Source organism: Lissotriton helveticus, chromosome 8 (assembly GCF_964261635.1).
Source record: "Lissotriton helveticus chromosome 8, aLisHel1.1, whole genome shotgun sequence".
In the NCBI taxonomy this organism is placed as follows: domain Eukaryota; kingdom Metazoa; phylum Chordata; class Amphibia; order Caudata; family Salamandridae; genus Lissotriton; species Lissotriton helveticus.
The window spans coordinates 43,124,466-43,145,483 of record NC_136069.1 but is presented as its reverse complement, the minus strand read 5'-3'; the positions used below and the strand labels follow the sequence as shown (position 1 = coordinate 43,145,483).

The following is a 21,018-nucleotide window of genomic DNA, read 5'->3' as shown; positions in this document are numbered from 1 at the left end:
GACTTTTATTTTTTGTAAAAACGTTTTGTAAACTAGTTTTGACATATGTCATTTTATATGTATATTTAAACATAAGGGAAATCAAATACTTAGGTATGTCAATATCTTCTTGCAGCCCTGATGAAATTCCCTAGGCACGAATGGGAATGAAACGCATTGGCTGTGCCGTTGTATGCAAAAGGAAAATAAAGAATATATTTAAGAAAAGAACAGAAGATTTACACATTTAATGAACTTTTTGTGCTTTTGACTATATTGAGTGCGCCTCTCTACTCTCTTGTATTATTTTACAGAATATTTAGTTTTGAGTACCCCTCACAGTCCACACTCTTCGCCCTTCCTACTGCTCCCTAAGCCACCCTCCTACCCTTCTTCTCATATAATGTATTTTAACTAGTGTAGTTGTTGGGAAATCTGAAGCTCTCACCCCCTCAAACTTACTGACCAAGTAACACCCCTGCACACAAGGTATAAACATGCCACACTTCTGCACACCGCCAACGTACACCTGTGTAACATCAGTAGCATAACGACGTATGTACCTTACCTGCAGAAGCATGTCTGGTGGCGCTGTACAAACGAGAGACTGCACCATCCAGCTGTGACAGAGCAGGGAGGATGGCAGACATTACAGCAGGACCCGGCTCACTGGCGCATGCGCAGAAACAGGACTTTGTGCATGACATGCTTTTACTGGGCATGCTGTAGGGTGCAGTGTCTCTCGTATGCGCATGCGCAGGCCGCCTCTCTAAGCATGCACCAGTGAGCAGTGTCTCATTCCTACGCACACTTTCCGAAGAAACTGACATGTCTTCTGTGCACATGCGCTTTAGCGCCGCGTCTTTTTTCTGCGCAGCCTCAGTAAGCTGTGCTGGCTTGCTGCCATGAACATGTCCTGTTAGGTCTGGCTCTAAAATGAACCGGGCTGGGACATAGTTGTGGCGAATAAAGAAAGCATGGAAGGTAGTAGACTGCTTAGTTCAGGCCTGACGACTAAGAACTGGATGGCACATGCCCTAGGCAAGTTGGAATACAGAAACGTATTAAGGCCTTTTAGGCTACCCTCAGTATAATTATTTAGTTTCTTACTTGTGAGTTCTTATAGAAACCAAATCACAGTTAGTTAACATACATGTAGTTGAATTCTGGGTAAACACCTCCTAAACACGCTGCTGCTGAATCTGCACTAAGTGAAGTCTCAATAGGGGCAACAACAAGTGTTATGAATTCGGACTGGCAACTCTCAGACACACAGGCCAGGTGACCTGGTATTTGGAGAGGTTCACCTGTCTCACTGTAACTCATATGGAAAAAAGACAAACGTATCTAGTGTATTCTATCTGAGCAAGTGTGGGAAACCTAGATCAGTTCTGAGGTTCCGTGAGAATCGTTACAACGTTTTGGGCATCGCCGAATATGGACGAGTGTGGTATCTATGAACCGTAAATGACGAAGTTTAGTAAGTGTACGCGTTTTCACCATGCTACTCAGCAGAGTTCGTCTCATTTACAGGTTTCTTCAATGAACCCTCGGGTTCCATTTTAGATATGGCATCCATTTTGTTTCTTGCCCTCACGTAGTCAGCGAACAGGCAACTGTCCGCATCGTGACCCTTTGGTTCCCAAGCTTTACGGAAGAAGCATATTCCTTTCATGCGTCTTTTATGACTAGGGGAAGGACACTGCTAAGGCAGTTGCCTCCGCTCGAAGGTGATTCTGCCAGGCCGGTCTATTGTTTCAGCCTCGCACATGCTGGGATCAAGCCCTTTTAAGCTACGATTACGCATCCAATATTATCCTCACACTATCTCTTCCCTGCTGTCTGACTTCCTTGCAGCTGTTCTGGTCTCTTTCTCTTGCTTATTTACAACTCAAGTGGAATGTACCTAATGGTGGGAAGATGTGCTTTTACAGTTGGAACTGGTGATGTTAATGTAATTATGTTCCGGGGTTCTGAATACATGAAAGCGATCCTTTTGAATTTAACTGTGGGAACTGAGTTGTAACCTTTTGCTTACATATTGTGCAGTAACAAAATCTTGTATAAAAAGAGAGCGACTCACATATGCAATTGGAAGCAGACTCTCAGAACCTACACTCTGTTGTACTTCTTGTGACTTTTGCCTCCCTGCAGTAATAAACGCTGATCTTTGACGCCGAAGGAAGTGTCCCGTGTCTCTGTCTTTAGTGCGCCAGAACAGGTATCCCACGAAGGTTCTAGGTGTTGTCCCCTGGCACCGCTGGGCCTTAAATAGCCCAGTCCTTCAGTTGGCGCCCAACGCGGGGCGACATCGGCGGTACCGGTCCAAAGCCTGACGATTGTGAGGAACTTCGTGTGAAATCTCCGAGGAAAAGGTGCACCCCGCTTCATCGATCCTGTTGTCGAAATAAGTGGTCCGAAAGATTTTTCCCGCGAAGATTCCCGCCTCCTGACGGCTGCGACGGACCGATGCCCTGACTGTCGACCTGTTTTCGACGCCTGGCGTAGACCTTTCGTACAGCGAGACGATAGACGGGCCTTCCTGGTGACGCCATTGAAGCTCTCAGTTAAGTATTTGTGGGTCGCTCCCAGTCCTTAGTTGTTGTTACAGCTTGTTGAAGCTTTGTTGTTTGCATGGTTCCATTGCATTTGTGGTTCTTAGTTGTTGGTTCTTAGTTGTTATTTGACAGTTGCAATTGCCAAAAACCAAGGGTTTTGTCTTTCACGAAGATTCAGTACTTCGGTAACCCTCGAAGTTTGATACTAGGTTAGTGTGCACGATACCTAGCCATAGTGGTTTTCTTGCTTTCTTAAAATGTTGCAACAAGGATTCCCGGTTGGAGGATTCGTGTCCGATACCTCCAGTTGGAACTCCGATATATGAGCTCTATAGTCGACATGGTGTGGGCCCTATTATATATAACGAATATTGGATCCGTTACACGAAAAAAGATGGTGTCCTTAGTTGGCCACCGCATGGAAGTTTCGACCTTACGATTTTAGATAATCTAGAAGCTAAGTTGTTTAAAAGGAAAGCTAGGCCAGCTATGTTTGATTCTTTTCGGTTGTGGCGTAAAGAGGCCAAGCAGAAAGAAATCAAACAGCTTAAAAAGGATCGAAGAGAAGGGTTCATTCCGATAATGCAAGTTGTACAACAATGTCAGCGAGATAAAGAAGAAAAAGAAATAGAAGTTTCCACTAGACTGCATCACATGATGATAGACAAATGTTACCCGGTTTTACCAACTAGTCTAGATAAGAAGGAAGAGGATTCAAAGGAGGATCCCCTGTTAGCGTATTTGATGAAATCGCCACCTCCTTATGCACAGGGTGCTACAGCCCCTGTAGTTCCTCCTGTGGTTCCGCCTGTAATTCCTCCTGTTGTCCCTCCTGTTGTTCCGGCGGCTGCTGGTCAGCCCGTTGGTGACTCTCTTCGCTTTCGAGCTGAATGGTCGCTCCCCAGTGTCTCTGACGACACCTGGTATCGTAGTGCTGCGCTTTGTATCAGAAGTGCCTCGTTATTATTGCCTGCTGTCTGCCCTGCTTGCCGCTTTTGCCCTGTATGCATTTTCTTAAATTGCCATTGTAACTTTTCAGTGTTTGCGCATTATCCCCAAGCGCTTGGCTGTGCTCACCCCTCCGCTGCCATTTTGAGTGTTGTTGTTGTCCTAGTAAGCCCGCCCCGCCTCCCAGCTGAGCCGCCCTCCCACAGACTACTTACAGCGCTCCATTCCCTCGAAGCGCTGTGACTCTCTTCGCTTTCGAGCTGAATGGTCGCTCCCCAGTGTCTCTGACGACACCTGGTATCGTAGTGCTGCGCTTTGTATCAGAAGTGCCTCGTTATTATTGCCTGCTGTCTGCCCTGCTTGCCGCTTTTGCCCTGTATGCATTTTGTTAAATTGCCATTGTAACTTTTCAGTGTTTGCGCATTATCCCCAAGCGCTCGGCTGTGCTCACCCCTCCGCTGCCATTTTGAGTGTTGTTGTTGTCCTAGTAAGCCCGCCCCGCCTCCCAGCTGAGCCGCCCTCCCACAGACTACTTACAGCGCTCCATTCCCTCGAAGCGCTGTGACTCTCTTCGCTTTCGAGCTGAATGGTCGCTCCCCAGTGTCTCTGACGACACCTGGTATCGTAGTGCTGCGCTTTGTATCAGAAGTGCCTCGTTATTATTGCCTGCTGTCTGCCCTGCTTGCCGCTTTTGCCCTGTATGCATTTTGTTAAATTGCCATTGTAACTTTTCAGTGTTTGCGCATTATCCCCAAGCGCTCGGCTGTGCTCACCCCTCCGCTGCCATTTTGAGTGTTGTTGTTGTCCTAGTAAGCCCGCCCCGCCTCCCAGCTGAGCTGCCCTCCCACAGACTACTTACAGCGCTCCATTCCCTCGAAGCGCTGTGACTCTCTTCGCTTTCGAGCTGAATGGTCGCTCCCCAGTGTCTCTGACGACACCTGGTATCGTAGTGCTGCGCTTTGTATCAGAAGTGCCTCGTTATTATTGCCTGCTGTCTGCCCTGCTTGCCGCTTTTGCCCTGTATGCATTTTGTTAAATTGCCATTGTAACTTTTCAGTGTTTGCGCATTATCCCCAAGCGCTCGGCTGTGCTCACCCCTCCGCTGCCATTTTGAGTGTTGTTGTTGTCCTAGTAAGCCCGCCCCGCCTCCCAGCTGAGCCACCCTCGCCCCTCCCCCTCCACTATCCATATATGACAGTTGTTCCCACGCGCAGCGATCGCGCCCCAGTCGCGCCGAAGGTGCGCCAAAGGTAAGCCCGTCTGCGCCCGTCCGTGCCTGGACCGCGACTAGCGCCAGACCCCCTGCTCAATGCCGCTCCCAACCCCCCAGAGTAACTTATGATGCCGCTACTCTCCTCACCTTCAACACAGGACGCACCCCACTATGCTGCATAGCTACCCCAGGACGTACCCACGGCCCATTCTCCTGCCTCTCCTGTAAGTTCAACTGCCTCAGGACCCTCACCAAACACACTTCCTCCACACTCGGCTCCGAACCCAACGACTTGAAATGCATCCTACTGAACACCCGCTCGGTCCACAGACACGCAACCGAACTCTGGGACCTAATCGACACTGTGTCACCTGACATCGCCTTCCTCACTGAAACTTGGATGAATGCATCTTCTGCCCCCGACATCGCCATAGCCATACCGGACACTTACAAGATCATCCGTAAGGACCGCACCACTAAAAAAACTGGAGGAGGCATCGCCATCGTCCATAGAAACACCGTCAAAATTACAACCAGCTCTGACGACAATCTTGAAACCGCCGAACACCTCCACTTTCAGATCCACACTGACCCCAGGACCACACTTAGAGGAACGCTCATTTACAGGCCCCCAGGCACCCGATCCCAATTCAGCGACGACATCACTGACTTCGTCAGCCCGCACGCCCTCGCCTCCGAGAACTACATTCTTCTAGGAGACCTCAACTACCACCTTGACAACATTCTCGACAACAACACCACCACCCTCCTAGACAACCTGTCCAATCTCGGACTCAAACAACTGGTCAACAACCCCACTCACACAGCCGGACACACGCTCGACCCTATCTTCACCTCCAGCAAGCACATCTCCTTCGATCACACTACAGCACTCCATTGGACGGATCACAGCTGTGTTCACTTCAGCTACAAAACAACCCTGACCCACGACCGTCCACAGCCCATTCCCCGAAGAAATTGGAACAAAATCACCACCGACCAACTCCTCGCATCCCTCCGCCAAAACATCCCCACCCTAACAACGGACCCAGACCAAGCGGCCACATACCTCAGGAAATGGATTACACACAGTGCAGACGTACTAGCACCCATGAAAAAACACCAGTTGAAATCACTCAGCAAAAAGGCTCCCTGGTTCAATGATGACCTTAAACATTTCAAGAAGACATGCCGCACCCTGGAGAAGAACTGGAGAAAAGAACCAACCTCAGACAACATGACCTCCCTCAAGACAGCCACCCGCAAACACCATCAACTGATTAGATCCGCCAAGAAATCGGCTTTTAAGGACCGTCTCGACAATAACTCTCATAACAGCAAGGAACTCTTCAATATCGTCAAAGAATTCACCAACCCCCCCGCAGCATCCAACGACATCACTAACTCCCAAGACCTCTGCAATGCACTATCCTCCTTCTTCTACAACAAAATTGCTGACATCCACAACAGCTTCAAGAACACTCCCAATGACCAACTCACCCCACCCCCTTCTGATCCCACCCCTCCAACTAACTACCTCAATTCCTGGAACCCAATCAACATTGAAGAAACCATTCGCCTCATGAACTCAATCCACTCTGGCTCACCTTCTGACCCCTGCCCCCACTACATCTTCAACAAAGCTGACTCAATCATCGCTCCCCAACTCCGCGATGTCATCAACTGCTCCTTCAGCTCAGCCACCTTTCCAGAAATATGGAAACACGCCGAACTCAGCGCCCTTCTGAAAAAACCAACAGCAGACCCATCAGAACTGAAAAACTACCGACCCATTTCCCTCCTCCCTTTCCCGGCCAAAGTCATCGAGAAAGCCGTCAATAGCCAACTCGCAGCCTTCCTTGAATCCAACAACTCCCTGGATCCCTCACAGAACGGATTTCGAGCCAAACACAGCACCGAGACCGCCCTCATTGCGGCGACCGACGACATCCGAACACTCCTGGACAACGGTGAAACAGTGGCCCTCATTCTTCTCGACCTCTCCGCCGCCTTCGACACTGTCTGTCACAACACCCTCATACAACGCCTCAACAACATAGGCATACAAGGAAAAGCCTTGGACTGGATCATCTCGTTCCTAGCCGGGAGAACACAGAGAGTCCGACTCCCCCCTTTCTACTCAGAGCCCACCGAAGTCATCTGCGGCGTACCTCAAGGATCCTCACTCAGTCCCACCCTCTTCAACGTCTACATGAGTCCCCTCGCCCCCATCGCACGTCGACACAACCTCAACATCATCTCCTACGCCGACGACACCCAACTGATACTTTCCCTCACCAAAGACCCCAGCACCGCCAAGGACAACCTTCACGAAGGTATGAAAGAAGTAGCCGAATGGATGAAACAGAGCCGCTTAAAACTCAACTCAGACAAAACTGAGGTGCTCATCCTTGGATCCTCCCCCTCAGCCTGGGACGACTCTTGGTGGCCTTCCGCTCTGGGATCAGCGCCCACACCCACTGACCATGCACGTAACCTTGGCTTCATTCTAGACTCCTCACTCTCAATGTCCAGACAAGTCAACGCCGTATCGTCGTCCTGCTTCAACGTACTTCGCATTCTCAAAAAAATCTTCCGCTGGATCCCCCTCGAAACAAGAAAGACTGTGACCCATGCACTGGTCACGAGTCGACTGGACTATGGCAACACTCTCTACGCCGGAATCACAACAAAATTGCAGAAAAAGCTCCAGCGCATCCAAAACGCATCAGCGAGACTCATATTAGACATCCCACGCCGAGAGCACATCACAGGTCACTTAAAAAACCTCCACTGGCTTCCCGTCCACAAAAGAATTACTTTTCGCCTTCTTACCCACGCACACAAGGCCCTTTATAATCTAGGACCAGAATGCCTCAACTCCCGACTGTCCTTCTACTATCCCACCCGCCATCTAAGATCATCCATTCAAGCCCTCGCCGCTGTCCCGCGCATCCGAAAAACCACCATGGGTGGCAGATCCTTCTCCTTCCTGGCGGCCAAGACCTGGAACTCACTCCCCACCCACCTCCGCCTTACTCAGAATCACATCTCCTTCAGAAAAGAACTGAAAACTTGGCTATTCGATAAACAATAAACCCCTCCCTCTAGCGCCTTGAGACCCTCTGGGTGAGTAGTGCGCTTTATAAATGCCTGAACTTGAACTTGAACTTGTTGTTAATCCTACGTTTGTCCCACCACCTGTTCCTATTCCTACTGCTCCTTTGCCTGTGCCTTCGCAAACTCCAGTCTCTGTTACCCCGACTATCTTGCCTGCTTCTGCTGTTCCTACGTTCACTTCTAATATTGTCGCTCCTGTTCTTTTTCCTTCTTCTCCTTCTGTTCGTACCCGTATTCCTAATACTGTTGCTACGCTCTATTCCCCACTATCCGGATCGATACTACCAACCAGTGCTTCCGAAACTCCCCAGAGACGAAGTCAAATCCCTGGTGGAAGAGAGAGTGCAACATTAGCGAATATGGCTCGTAGGTGGATAAGACATCCTGTTAACTACCCCCCACGCATGGTCTTCGAGACGTTTTCTCAGTTTAATGAGCCTACGCAGAGATTCGTGTTCGAAGAAATGTGTAACTTTTTGAGGGAACAATGGTATAATGACGATCTAGATAACGTACCGACCGATATGATTGAACTTCAGGGTCAATTTTCGAATGGTATGATTGTAGGTGGAGATGTACGACGTGCCTTAGAGCGATTGTTAGCCCATAGGTCGACAGTGCCTTCTCAAGTGTCGTTTGATGACGACTCTGATAATTGGAAAACGACTCCTGGTCAGTATCCTATGAGGGAGGTTCCGCCAGTATGGATGCCAGGTAATGCTAATGCTGCTCCTCCGGTCCTTCCACATTTCCAAAGAGTTTGGATACACCTCCCATGGAAGCGATCAGAAGTCTTACAGGTCAAACAGTCCTTGCCTGATCCACGCAAGAATCCGGCGGGTTACTATAAGGAGTTGTCCCAATTGGTAGATGCTACTATTATAAACCTTGCCGACATCGACATGCTGTTCGGTAATGTAGTACCACAGCCGGTTTGGGCGAAAATTCGTCAGGAAAATCATGCGAATGAGTTAGGTGGTGATTGGGCTGCATTAATAGCGGCTGATGGACTACAAGTTGGTGGGGCTAAGCCTGAGCAGTTAATTTTGGATCTGCCTCAGAAAATAATTACGCTCATGAAAACGCTTATGCCGGCGATGAGAGTAAACTGGGATAAATTAGCAGCTTGTAAGCAAAAGAAGGATGAGAGTGTCTCCGATTTCTTTACTAGATTCGAAGAGGCATTTGTCGATCATAGTGGTCAGGATATGGGCACTGAGGGAGGTCAACGGTTGTTTGTTGATAAATTTGTGTTGAATTTGTTGCCAGAACTATGCAACAAATTGAAAAATTCAGAAAGTGCATGGGCTGTTTCAACCACTGCACAGATATTAGCAACGGCTCAATATTATGAGAATAGGGAAAAGGAAGAAAGTGATCGTGTAGATAAGAAAACGAAGGAGCTCAAAACGAAGGTTTTGTTGCAGCAAGCGTATCCTCCGCGTTCAAATCACACTGATTCGCAACAGCAATATAGACCACAATCGCAATCCTCCAGAATGCAGTCACGTTCTGACTCCTCTGACTTTAGATCTATGCTTGGGTATAACCAGTGTGCATACTGTAGAAGAGAGGGACATATAAAATATGATTGTCCCGCTTTGCGTGACCGCCTTAATGGTGTATCGGCACGAGGGGGTCGTGGTGGTCCTCAACAAGCATCTCGAGGTAGAGGTCGCGGTACCTTCCAAAATCAGACTGAGCGCCCTAATACGTCCTCGGACGCGAATAACTGTTTTGACCAGCGAAATGTAAGGTCCGATAAATCAGCGCAGTATTATGCGGACGACTATTACGTTGAACTTGAGACTGTTGTAAACGACCGTTACTAGGACAGCCACCGACAGAGAGAGGGAGTAGTATCAGTTCCGGTTGATCAGAGTGGGCCTTACGTCGCAGTTGCTACATCTGGCGTAGTTGAGCCTTTTCTGTTAGACACTGGTGCGACGAAAAGTTCCATCATGCATTCGAAACTCCCTGGCGCACCTTTGTCTGGCTTAACAAATGTTTCCGTTGGATTCTCTGGCGCCCCGGTTAGCAATCCTGTCTCTAGCCCTTTGCTCCTTACGATTGGCCCTCGTGAGCTGGAGGCTCCATTGATTCTATCTACTGGTTGTGGTGAGAATCTTCTGGGCTTGGATTTGTTAAAACGGTTATATGCGACTTTGTATTGCTCTCCTGAAGGAGTGGAGCTTACATTAGGTCGGAGAGTAATCTCTCCTATGTACTTGTCGATCGATAAATTCCCGCCGGAATTGAGCTCCCTTCCTGCGTCTCTATGGGCCACAGGTCCCAATGACGTGGGTCTCTTGGACATCCCACCTTATATGATCAAGCTGAAACCAAATGTGCGATTGCCACGTATACCACAGTATCGTATCTCCATTGAGGGAGAACGGGCGTTATTAGCGATCGTGCACGACCTGATCAAAAAGGATGTCATTGAAGAAACTTGAGGAAATGTGTGTAATAGTCCTGTACTACCAATTTTAAAACGAACTGATCCATCTAAACCTCCTGTGTATCGTTTCATAATCGATTTAAGAGAAGTGAATAAAATCGTGATCCCACAGTTCCCCGTGGTCCCTGATATCACGACTTTGTTGACCCTGATTCCAGTGTCTGCCTCCTGGTTCACGGTGATCGACCTAAAGAATGCTTTCTTTAGTATCCCGATTGCTGAGGAAAGTAGAGACCTATTCGGATTCTCATTAGGTGGTCGCAGTTTTAGACTGAAACGCGCACCACAGGGCTATTGTGAGAGTCCGTCGATCTACAGTCAAGCCCTTAAAAGTCAACTTGATTTATTTGTACTACCGGCAGGCGCAGCCTTGATTCAGTACGTTGACGACCTGTTGGTAGCTGCTGATACCGAAGATATTTGTAGAACTGCTACAGTATCGTTGTTGCGGCATTTATGTGACTTACATCACAAGGTGTCACCTTCCAAGCTGCAATATTGTTGCCAAGAAGTAACCTACTTAGGTCACTTATTGTCAAAAGAGGGGAGAAGGTTGACCCCAGAGAGAATTGCAGCGATTACCCGAATGACTGTGCCAAAAACTCAGAGAGATGTACGTGCCTTTCTAGGTATTACGTCATACTGCAGACAATGGATCCCAAATTTCTCACTATTGGCGAAACCATTGTTAGCCCTCACGTGCAAGGATGTTCCGACTCCTTTGCCATGGACTGAAGAGTGTCAGAAAGGTTTTTCTGAATTACGTGATGCGTTGTGTTCGGCTCCTGTGTTAGGTACTCCTGATTACAGTAAGCCATTTACACTGTACGTTCACGAGAGGGATGGTTGTGCGTTGAGTGTCCTGACGCAACACTTTGGCGACAAACAGCGTCCATGCGCATATTTTTCTTCGACCTTAGACCTAGTAGCTAGAGCCTTGCCGAGTTGTTTAAGGGCAACAGCGGCAGCTGCAGCGTCCATTCGACAGTCCGCGGGTCTGGTCATGGATAATATGCTCACGGTGATGGTTCCGCATGCAGTCGACACTCTCTTGAACAGAACGAAAACTCAACATTTGACGAGCGCAAGGTTGTCTGGGTATGAGCTGACGTTACTGGCTAGTCACATACGGATAAAACGGTGTAATGTGTTGAATCCAGCAACATTATTGCCGATCAACTCGGAGGCAAGCGATGTAGCACCACATGACTGTTATCTGAAACCGAAGAAGAAACGAAGGGTCGTATTGACCTAAAAGATACTCCATTGGTAGATCCCGATGGAAGTTTGTATGTTGATGGTTCCTGTTTTAAGTTACCGAATGGTGATGTGACGACTGCGTATGCTGTAGTGACGTTGGGAACGGTTGTGGAATCTACGAGATTAAATCAGAATTCGGCTCAGGCAGCTGAGTTGATCGCCTTGACGAGAGCGTGTGTGTTGTCCAGAGGAAAGCGGGTGAATGTGTTCACAGACAGCCAGTATGCTTTTGGTGTGGCACATAGTTTTGGGCGATTGTGGAAAGAAAGAGGATTCTTAACGTCGCATGGCACAAAGATTCAGCATGGACAGCTTGTGAATGACCTTTTAGATGCACTCACATTGCCTAAGCAGGTGGCCATAATTAAATGTAGTGCGCATCGAAAAGTGACAGATGATGTTGGTCGTGGTAATGCGTTTGCAGATGAGACTGCTAAGGAGACAGCTAAAGATCTGACAAATCGAATGTATGTTACAAGTTCAGTGAGATGGCCTGCGGAGACTAGTATGTGTGAGGACACCGTGGAGAGTGTGAAGGAAATACAGAATGAGGCCACTGAGATGGAGAAGACTAAGTGGAAAGAAAACACGGGAAAATTAGACGAGGATGGATATTGGGTTGATCTGTCAGAGAAACAGAGATGGATGTTACCGGATGCGTATGTGCTTGCTGTTGTTACAATGGCCCATGGCACAGCACATATTAGCTCGAAGGGCATATGCAAGTTGTTGTCTCCTGTATGGAAGAATGATGGGATTACTAAATGTGCAGAGAGAGTGGTTAAGAATTGCATGGTATGTTTGATGCATAATCCCGGTAAGGGCACCCCCACTCCACCTGGTCATTTTGCCCCTCCTACATGTCCTTTCGAAGTCATCCAATTGGACTTCATCCACATGGAGAGATGCAATAATTTAAAGTATGTTCTGGTTGTGGTTTGTGCGTTCTCCAGATGGATTGAGGCTTACCCTCTCAAGGATAATACTGCCCTATCCACAGCTAAAATTCTGCTCAAAGAGTATTTCCCCAGGTACGGCATGCCTCGGATTGTATGGTCGGACAACGGAAGTGAGTTTGTGGGAAGTGTGATGAAGAGTGTGTGTCGTGGTTTAGGAATATCCCAGAAATTTCATAGTGCTAATCATCCTCAGTCAGCGGGTTTGGTGGAAGGATACAATGGCACCCTGAAACTAAAACTTGCTAAAATTCAGGCAACAACTGGTTTATCATGGCCTGACGCTTTGCCTCTAGCTCTCCTATCGACCAGGGCTACTGTACACTCTCGAGTAGGGCTTAGCCCATATGAGATTGTGTTCGGCCACCCTGCGAACATTTGGGGGGTTCCGAGGCCTAAAGAATTGAACAGACTTGAATATCCAATGTTAATTGATTATCTATATGATCTGACTGCTAAATTGAGTTTGATTCATCAACAGGTCTTTGAGGCTCTGCCGTCACAAACAGAGGGTCCTGGTCATCGGCTCCAACCAGGGGACTGGGTCCTCACCAGAAATTTCGGACGAAAACGCCATCTTGAGCCGAGATTTGTGGGACCCTTCCAGGTGCTACTAGCGACGAGGACGGCGGTTCGACTGGAGGGACGGAAACACTGGGTACATGCCACCCACACCAAGAAGGTTCCGCTTCCTCTGCCGGCAGACACATGGATACGTAAAGGTTTTTCCTCGTCTGAAACTGACGTTCCCCAGCGCTTTGTCCCATTTAGCGAAACTCAGCCCATAGGGAACACTTCAGTTTTATCTGACACCCCTGTTGATTCCTCTCAAACAATTTCCTTTCCTACAACATTGAAGAATTCAAGTGCTGAACAATTGCCTGAACAATCGAACACTCTTTCGCCATCCAATCCACTGTTTGAAGATCAGACTCGACCCGGAAGAAACCGATACTTTCTTCGTACACGCAATAAGGATGAATACATTTTTATTATTTTGATTTCTAAATACCCCCTCACATTTTGCCTTGACCATTGTGGACATTTTATTATGTATATATTTCTTTTCCAGAACAGCTAGGAGACGTATATGAAATTGATTATTTAACTGATTAAAACCTGCCATCTGGGTTGGCCGTAGGGCCGCGCGGGTACTTCTTTCTGTTTAGCAGTTATTGACATTAGGTCGATTCCTTTTGTCGATTTCTGGGAACCCCTGGGAATTGATAATCGCTACTCAGAACGAAGTGCGTCAAGAACGTTGCGGACGGTTGTTAGAGGATGGAGTTCTCCAAGCTGTCGAAGATAGAGGAAAAGACGGTGCAAAGATCTAAATTGTACAGCACATTTCGAACAAAATGTTTTTTATTACAGGTTTTTATGTTGTTCCTAACTGTTTCTATGCTACTGGTGGGTGGAGTATATTCTGGTTTTCAAAAATTGCTGCCTTCTACCTTACCTACCTCTCCTCCTCATGATCTAAATTTCGTCTCTACTGTTTCTCCACATTCTTTTCACCTACTGCCCCAACATGAACAAGTCAGATGTGCGGAATTTAGAAACAATTCCTTTGTGCAACTTTTGCATCAGCATCAGTTGGTGGTAAATACTACAAATTGTTGGGTGTGTGGGCTGATGCCACATACCATGGACAGGGGTATCCCATATTTGGTTCTTCCGTACAGCCCCCAAGGGTCAGCTCGGGCATTCCAAACCATGTTCCGTAGTGCACTAGATTCCTACCCCCTTTGAGAGCCACGCTCAGCAAACCTTGGTCCTGGCCCGTACCACAAGTCTCTGGTGATAGCTATTGCCGATTTAGATAGAGATATATTTGATCCATCACTTATCCCAGAGGAGGAGGTACAAGCCTATAAGTACCTTAGTGAGGCTGAGTATAGTATATCAGTGGGTGATAGCAAGCTTAAAAGCTCATCTCCAATCTGGATTGTACCTCACCTAGGCCACTTTTGTCTGCAAGGTCGTGGCCGAAATCCAAGAGCCCAGCTTGGGAAGAGTGCTTGTGTGGATACTTATGTTCTACCGATGCTCTCTTCCCCTGTCTTTCTGACTGCCAAGGGTACCTATTTTGTATGTTATGACCGAGCATATACGTGGTTACCTCATGACTTCTCAGGTACCTGCTATATTGCAAATCTCTTGCCCCCGACTTTCACTGTTGCTGCCGACTATCACAAAACCAGAGTTGTGAGAGGTGTCATTAGTAAAGAGGATACTTCCGACCAAGAAGCAGGAGACTTCGTCAAGGGTTTTCTACCATTTTGGGGCCCTATGGTCAATAGCAGAAATCTGAGACAGTTAACTCGTGTAGTAGAGTCAAATGCTAACATAACTGCAAGCGCCCTTGGTAATCTGACAGCAGAGCTTCAAGCGGATAGGCTTATGACGTTACAGAACCGTATGGTTCTAGACGTTGTTCTAGCAGATAGAGGTGGTGTGTGTAAGGTCATCCATTCGAGCTGCTGCATATTTATACCTGATAACGCTCCAACGGTTTATCAAGCCATCTCCAAGTTGCACAAAATCTCGGAGTCCATACACGTGGACGAGGGAGATTGGACGCTTCTAGGATGGTTTTGGGGTCTAATGTCGACTTGGGGTTGGAAGATTCTGATGATTATAGGGGTTGTTGTGACATTTCTGTTCACGTGTTGTCTGTGTGTACAGTGTGGTCCTGCCTTATGTGGCCTTTGCGCTACAACGTGTATAAGAAGGCCATCTGTTACCAAAGCGGCATTGATGGATAGAATTATGCTCCAACAACATCTGAATGATCTGATGAATATCGAGATCGACTCCGACTTCGACTAGTTCTTGCCTACATGAGGGCAAAAGGAGCGTCTGAGGTTCCGTGAGAATCGTTACAACGTTTTGGGCATCGCCGAATAAGGACGAGTGTGGTATCTATGAACCGTAAATGACGAAGTTTAGTAAGTGTACGCGTTTTCACCATGCTACTCAGCAGAGTTCGTCTCATTTACAGGTTTCTTCAATGAACCCTCGGGTTCCATTTTAGATATGGCATCCATTTTGTTTCTTGCCCTCACGTAGTCAGCGAACAGGCAACTGTCCGCATCGTGACCCTTTGGTTCCCAAGCTTTACTGAAGAAGCATATTCCTTTCATGCGTCTTTTATGACTAGGGGAAGGACACTGCTAAGGCAGTTGCCTCCGCTCGAAGGTGATTCTGCCGTGCCGGTCTATTGTTTCAGCCTCGCACATGCTGGGATCAAGCCCTTTTAAGCTACGATTACGCATCCAATATTATCCTCACACTATCTCTTCCCTGCTGTCTGACTTCCTTGCAGCTGTTCTTGTCTCTTTCTCTTGCTTATTTACAACTCAAGTGGAATGTACCTAATGGTGGGAAGATGTGCTTTTACAGTTGGAACTGGTGATGTTAATGTAATTATGTTCCGGGGTTCTGAATACATGAAAGCGATCCTTTTGAATTTAACTGTGGGAACTGAGTTGTAACCTTTTGCTTACATATTGTGCAGTAACAAAATCTTGTATAAAAAGAGAGCGACTCACATATGCAATTGGAAGCAGACTCTCAGAACCTACACTCTGTTGTACTTCTTGTGACTTTTGCCTCCCTGCAGTAATAAACGCTGATCTTTGACGCCGAAGGAAGTGTCCCGTGTCTCTGTCTTTAGTGCGCCAGAACAGGTATCCCACGAAGGTTCTAGGTGTTGTCCCCTGGCACCGCTGGGCCTTAAATCGTTAAGTCCTTCAGTTCATCCCAGGTGATGCTGCCAGAGTGGTTGCCTCTGCAATTGGAGACATGACCCTCTCTTTAAAGGGCTTGCTCAAGGGGCGTGGCCAAGATGGCGTGGCGTGGCCAAGATGGCGGCAGAGCAGCAGGACTTTCAAGAGGGTCCATTACAAGCGGACGGTAGGAAATTTGAGGACTGGGTAGTCCTCTTCTTCAGATATGCCGCTCAAGAGATCGGGGATAGCGAGATTATACTCTACCGTATGCACCGGGCTTGGAGGCCAGCGCCAAACCGGAGACCTTTACCTTTGATACTTGCACAAGGGCCTCCTTCGCCTACGTAACGTTTGTTCTTGTGCCTGAGTGTCTAGCATATATTGCAGTATTATACCTCAAATTATACTTTGTTTTCTCTTGTAACCTGCACACTTGTCACTTTTTTACTCTTGTGCACTTTTTACTACCTCATGTATTTTTGGTTGCTCACAATTTTTACTACCTCATGTATCTTTATTTGCTCACAATTGTCACTGTACCGTATGTAACTTAACGGCTGCTTTTGTAATCTGTTCTCGTGTAATGTTTTCATCCTGTATCATTTCTGTTCCTTATGTGAAGCGCTCTGACACCTTCGGGTAAAGTCAGCGCTATATAAAATTGCATAAATGAGACAACAACAAGATATCCTCACCTGCCTCCACTCGTTCAGACAGAAAGAGCTCATAATGAAGGCCACCAGCGATAAGGCAACCATCGCTTTTGAGGACCACAAGGACGAAATATACCAGGACCTTTCGCCTCTCACCCTTCAGCAGCAGAGGACTGTGAGGCCGGCCACCAATTTTTTTAAAGGGAAAAACGAATTTGCTACAAATGGGGGCACCCCTTCTGGAATAAGGAACTGCGGCCAGTGTGCTCCCTGAAGGAGGCCTAGGAGGTGCTTGGTATGGACCTGGAGGAGGTGGAAGCAGAGGGCCGCCGCCCAGAAGACATGTCATCTCAGGGACCGTCGAGTCAGAGAAGGTGCAGGAGGACCGGAGGAGGAAAAACAAAACCCACAGAGCAGGAGCACCAGAAAGAGAGAGAACCTGCTCCATCAACTACAGAACAGAACCGACACCTAGGACTCTAGCAAAGGTTGATATGGACCAGCCGGTAGAACGTACGTGCCCTAGGTAATATGAGGACGGGCCCCGAGGACATACGAAATCGGCCTGAAGTATGGGGTTGCCATTCCCGAAGTTGTCGATTGGCCACACGGACCCAAACATGTTATTGTGTGTCACACCGAACGGAGGATTTCCTCCTTGCTCTTTCAATTTCTCAGTTTTGCCACTCTTTCAATGTTTGTTCACAAAATTGCTTTCTATACTCCTTTCCTCTACCTCTTTTTCTTCCGCTGGAGGGGATTCCTGCTCCTACCGACACCACGGGGGGGGTGCCAGTTTGTAGGGAAATGGCTCGGGCTACACCGAAACAAGGAGGGAAACACTGTTCACATGGAGGGAGGTTGATATTAGGTACAGGGGTTGCTCTTATCCCGTATGGCTCACTACACAAACACATGGGGCACTATGACACACCCAACACACCTGATGGAACAATGGGAGACAACCGGCACGAGACCCAGCGGTTCTGGGATGATGGGGACAGGTGGAAGATATTGCTGGGCATTTCAGTCTATGAGTCAGGTTTCCACATAAGGTCTGGTTTGGATTGGGAGAGTCCCTATTTTTGCGCAACCTCAAACACGGATCCCTGCATGCGCTCCAGGTTACTACTATGACCACGATTAAGGCTAAGATACTGAGTTTCAATGTCCAGGGACTTAATACCTGTGTTAAAGGACATGCACTACTCACACTGCTTAGAGAGGAGGGTTGCGATATTTGTGTATTGCAGGAGACACACTTAATGCTCGCTGATCGGAAACGCCTTCGCTCCAAGTGGTACGATAGACAATATTTCTCCTCAACCACTGGGAGGAAGGCGGGTGTGGCCATTCTCATAGCTTCCCACTTCCTTGGCACTGTAAGGGAGGTACACACAGAAATTCCAGGCAGGATGTTAGCATTACGAATCCAGGTGGGATCCCACACAGACACCATAGCCTTCATATACAGCCCTAACGAACACCAGGAGGCTTTCCTCAGGGATACGTTAAACGTGGTCTGGGACTCGCAAGACGAGGACTCAGTGCTGGGAGGGACTTTAACATTGTACCGGGTCCACAGCTGGGCAGGTCCGTCACACGAGTAGGTCATTCAGGATCTCTCTCGGAATCTATGCTTTAGAGACTTGGGGAGCTGGGCTTGAGAAGCTTGGATATATGGCAACACTACAGCCCGAGAATACACCTTCTCAGAGACGCATCAAACTTATGCGCGGATAGATTTGTTCTGGATTTCCCCACGGGTTAAGGGCTGCATCCAGGAAGTAGCGGTGGGGACTGCGGTCCTGTCAGACCCTTCCCCAATCATGCTGGTGCTACGCCCACAGTCGTGGAGGCTCAACTACAAGTTACTCACATACGACTCTAATATCGCTGACATATGGGCAGCGATCTTAGATTACCTAGAAACTAACGGTGTTGAATCGGTCCCACTTCCCCAGGTCTGGAATGCATTGAAGGTGGTCATACGAGGCTGCTTCTTGTCTATCACAGCTGGGCTTAATAAGGACAGGAGGCATAAAGGAGAGCTACTCGAGGCACAGGTCAGGGAGCTAGAAGGGGTTCACAGCTGCACGAGAGGTTCAGACACGAAGACAAGACATAATACATCGTGGAAACAACTGAAGGCAATATATAACGTAGTGAAAAAACTACAGTGACACTATTTTCATCATCCCGGGTGAGTCATGTTCCTGTCTGTAGACAGGATTGCCACCTGGGCAGTACTTCAACCAGGATGACCAGTTTTATAATTTCACAGGCAGAAAAAACTTGGAAATTTCCAACATCAGTATTTCCCCCCTTTCAAATAAATTTGTAGAACGTTGATTACAAAATGATATTCCATCAAACACATCCCAAACTGCTCTTTAACAAATATTAGTGCGAAGAGGGGGAGAATTAAGCTCTTGGCCTGTCCACCTTTGTAAAGTGAGAACTTATTACACTAAGGGTATCCAGGCTCTGAGGGCCGTCGGGGAGATGCAGTGAGCTGTCAGCCGCTCTGCCACACCTCTCCCTCTCACAGCACAACAGGGTTGGCATTGTTCCCGGGTAAAGGCAGAACTCTGATCCCATCTGCTTTTATGACTAAAATATAAAAAATGTTGCTGGTTTAATTTTTAGCCTGTGCAGCCAAGTATCACGAATTAGACTAACGCATTTCAGTGTGGTGATCAGCATCACCGCAATGAAATGCATTGCCATGCATTTAAAGTGTCAACTGCAGCTGGGGCGCTTCTATTTAGCACCTCCACTGACACTGCCAAAGAAAGTTCTTAGCTTGGGGTCTGCTGGTTCTCCTTGTTGCAATAGGCTTGAGAGGGCTGGCTCAGCTCGCAGCTAGCTACAATGTTTAAGGCGATAACGCGCATTCACTGATGTCATGAGCCTGCCCCATGGTTTAATTTTGCCAATCACCATAGGCGCCGAGGGCGGAAGCGGCTGCGTGGCATTAGTTTCCGTTGTTTGGCAGCCAGTGCACTTTGGTTGGTAACCTCTTCAATGCAGGTGTTGGGGGTCATCTCACCCTGGGAACTCTCGCACTTTCCTTACTTTGCTCTGTATCCCAGGCTTATTGCTTGGGTTCGAAAGTTGAATTCTTCTGGTAAAGTTGTTTTGTTTTAACTGTCCTTTGTGAAGTCACTCTGGGTTATCCCGTGTGTTAACTTGAGGAAAGGGGTGGATCGTGACGTAGTGTGTGTGTGGTCTTATTTTTATGTAACTCTTGGTTATCACCCTGTGTGGTTGTGGGAGACTCTGTTTCATCTCCTAATGAGTGCATGTGTGCGTTTACTTTTGCACGTTTTCACTCTGTTTTCTCCCCTTGTCGTGGTGTCAGAGTATAACACCTCTCACTTTGGGGGGTATGTGGGAAGGCTCGTTGTTGCAGAGCATCTCTGGCCTACCACAATTTCTTTTGTGGTTGTGGGTGACTTTGATGTGTCACCTTTGTGGGTAATGTGTTGTTGTTGACCCCTTGTGGTTGTTGTGGGAGTGTGTCTACCTCTCACTGTTGAGGGTGTCTGTATATGAGAAGGCTCTATGTTGTGGAGCCTCTCTGGCCTACCACTATTTTTGTGGTTGTGGGTTGGCTTAGGTTTGTCACCCTTGTGGGCCTTGGTTGGAGTCAACTATGTTTTTAGTCACTCGGGTCTACCACTTATGTGTGGTTGGTTGGTGAAGTTCTCTTCACCTGTAGCTCTGCGTTTTCGCTGAGCATTTTCTGTGTGCTTGTCTTCTCTTTCCTCCCTCCCTTTTAGCTTAGGCCTTTTTTGTCCTGGTTGAGCATGTGTGTCCTGTGGTGTTTTCTTCTGCACCGTTGTTTTTTTGTTCCCCTTGGGGTTCACGTTCATTTTCGGCCTGGCCAGCTGGTTTGTTTGTGGTTCAAGGGGTTGGTTGGATGTGCTTGGTGTAGTTGTTTGCTTGTTTGGTTTTGTGCTGTTAGGCTGGAGTTTTGTGAGGAAAGGGACTGGATGTGTGTAAAGGTTGTCTTTTTGTCTATAGATTGATTAATCTGTCCGGTTTGTTATTTTCTCCTTTGTAGGTACATGGGTGGGCAGTGTCGTTTTACTCTTGCCTTGCTTTATGTTGACATTCATGCAAATTGTTTT

General features: G+C 47.7%; 1 pseudogene; it reads right to left on the bottom strand.

Moving 5' to 3' along the window:
• LOC144773702 (uncharacterized) overlaps positions 1-20,760 on the bottom strand; it is a 149,169-nt pseudogene extending 128,409 nt beyond the window's left edge.
• Between the last annotated feature and the right edge of the window lie 258 nt (positions 20,761-21,018).